Source organism: Taudactylus pleione, unplaced genomic scaffold, assembly GCF_031769625.1.
Source record: "Taudactylus pleione unplaced genomic scaffold, aTauple2 ptg000109l, whole genome shotgun sequence".
In the NCBI taxonomy this organism is placed as follows: Eukaryota; Metazoa; Chordata; class Amphibia; order Anura; family Myobatrachidae; genus Taudactylus; species Taudactylus pleione.
The window spans coordinates 14779751-14782676 of NW_028284511.1; the positions used below are offsets into that span (position 1 = coordinate 14779751).

Below are 2926 nucleotides of genomic sequence, written 5' to 3' on the forward strand. Positions count from 1 at the left end.
ATGAGTTTTTCACAGTTGTGCCTAGTTCAGCCAAGACGAAGGATGATAATTAGGTAGTTGTTTTGGTTTCTTTTTTGGTGAGTTACATAGAATATGGGCTGCTGTTTATCAATATTTTTCAGACTCTAATTGACTTGATCTGTACCTGAACACATGGATGAAGGTTGAATCACACACAATATTGCAAGTATCTTAAATAAAGTTTGGTAGATCAATTGTGTTTGTGAGGGGTTGGTGGGAACTTGCCTTCTTATTGATCTTTACAGAGATCAATAAGGGGATGTATTTGGGATGTATTTGCCTTTATTTTCATCAACAGATTTCATGGACATCTTTCAAACTTCTTTTGGTAAATAGTTATATTCAGTTTTGGAAGCTGTAATGGAATTTGTTTTCTCCTTCATCCACTAGGGGACACTGGAGTTCAAGACAGTGGGTATAGACGGTGGTAGAGTAGAGCCTGGCACTTTAAATAATTCAGAAGTGTGACTGGCTCCTCCCCCTCTATGCCCCATCAGCCCCAGTTTTAGAAATGTGCCCGAGAAGAGCCGGTCACATAGGGCTGAGCTCCAGCCCACACTTAGTAATTTTACTTTTATTTTAACTTTTATTTATTTTCATAGCTTCAACAAGCATTGAGGACAGGCTGACAGAGTGCTGCGTCTGTCGGCCTGCTACATGGAGGCATCAGGAGACCCGCCACCACTAATAAAGAGTGCGTGTCCGGGTCCCAGGCACCCTGGCAGTAGCTCAGGGAGGGACACGCCACAGTTTAATATAGAAGCTGTGTCCGTGCTTCCCCATGCCTAGCCGCAGTCCTGATGCCAGCAGCTGGTAAGTATAGCTCTGTTCCCCTGACTAGCGTGGGACTGAGTTAGATCTGCGGCCCCTCCGCCCCCTCCCTGGCTCATACAGTCCTGGATTCCTGGTATAACGCCGCTAGCGTTATTACAAGGGGCGGAGCTACCGCGCATATAGCGCGGATACCCATCAAGGGAGACTGTTCAGACAGTCTAATTACATAGGTGCGCTGTGCAATGCCTTTCTACGAGCTGCTGGCGCATCTCTTAACATCCCTGCACTGCTGAGTCAGCGCTGGCTCACTTAAAAGAGTCTGACAGCGCTGTGTTTGACTGCTGCCGATGTGATCTCCTCCTCCCTCTGCTCTATGCCATAGTGGTGAGCAGCAGGGGTTAGTTTATTGCCGGTTAAGACCGGATGCAATAGCGCCGGGGCTCTACTCCCGGCAGTGAGGGGGCGTGGCTTAGGTCCGGCAGCCGTTACTGCTCCCGGGGAGCAGGCGCCGCATATTTTTTTTTTCTAGCCTCTCAGTTGGCGCGCACTACAGCGCAGGCATATGCAGAGACTGTCACTGTACAGAATACAGGCAGTCTGTAACTTTGCAGAGGCAGCTGCTTGCAGTGCAGGGAGAGGGTAGAAGTTTGTGCCTGAAGATGCTGCACTCACTGTACCGCTGCTGGAGTTAGTTCCAAGCACATTTGTCTACCTATGACATAATGCAATATGGGTGGCTTTGTATACATGCCTACATGAGTTAAGTGTATGTATGAGTATATATGTGTATATATACGGGGCTTTCCTGCTTATGTATGCTGTCTGTTAAAACCAGTTTTGTTCTATTGATGTTTCCAATGAAAGAACTGTTAATAAATATATAGATGAAGAGGACCTATGTGTATAGTCTCCCCTGTGCATAGCTGTAGAATCTAGATAGAACCTAGTTTGGTCTCTATTATAGTACAATGCTGAGGCATACTGAGCTGTTTACAAATTATACACGCAGTGTAGCAGTTTTCCTGCTTACTTAGTCACGCAGCGGCATGGTCCATATAGAACTTGGCTCATTTCTGTAGTTCCTATATGGTGGTCAGATAATGTACTTATATTCTGTAGGGGAGAGCACTTCAAAACTGTCGACTCCACAACTATCCTAACTGCTGCCCTATGTCATTGTGATGTCACTGTGTAGAGATAGTTGCGACTATTTTACAATTGTCTATCTCAAGATGGCTGCTGTTTGATTAAGAAATTAATCAGTACTCACTAATGTCAGATGTTATTGACGCAGTACCTCTACAACCCGCCGCCACTATTATAGAGTGAGTGTCTGGACCCCTGACACTAGCTCAGGGAGGAACATGCCGCAGCCTAATACAGAGGCTGTGTCCATGTCACTTTGCCCTCCGCATGACAAATATGCCTGTATTCGTTAAATATAATGCAGTATACTTCATTGACCTGAGGTCGTCCTTTTGATCCCCACTTTGAAAAGGTGGGTTCAACTGGAGCTCAAATGGCTCACCTGATAAGGCAAGGACAGAAGGCTCCCAGGATCTATACCAGTCTGGGACAGCACGCTGCTAAAATACCAGGCCTACAGAGGACACACAGCTCATCAGCAGTCTCCCTGCGTGGAGGTAAGCCACAGTTCATACTTACCTGGCAGGGGAGATACCATGATCACAAAGGTGGTTCTCTCAGGGCGAGGCGCATCCATTGCACCATGGGTGTGCTGACCCCCGATGATTTCTCAAAATGCGGAAATCTCGACTGCATAATTTGTGGAAGTGGGGGACTGCGTTCACGTTTTCTCCTGGATAAATTATCGTTATCTGTGACCTTGTATGAGGGTACATGTATGCGATATGTGTATATATGTATATGTGTATGTATGTATGTATATATATATATATATATATATATATATCGCTTCTTATCCTTGCCATAAAGGCAAGGGTAGGATTTGTTCTTATCAGTTTTATATCTGATACCTTGCATATTTTAAAAAGAAAGATACTGCAATTGGAGGCTGGACTCTCCTGCTGCGGTGGGTTGGTACAACAACTTCGATTTACACATACTATTTATGAATGTATTTGTTATATGTGTGGGTATACCTATGCTT

The 2926-nt window shown here is 45.1% G+C and overlaps 1 non-coding gene across 1 annotated transcript; it reads left to right on the forward strand.

The window, feature by feature from the left end:
* Nucleotides 1-2452: 2452 nt before the first annotated feature.
* Nucleotides 2453-2617, forward strand: LOC148525410 (U1 spliceosomal RNA). The gene has a single exon (XR_015878297.1). It is a non-coding gene; the product is annotated as a U1 spliceosomal RNA (small nuclear RNA).
* Nucleotides 2618-2926: the final 309 nt, after the last annotated feature.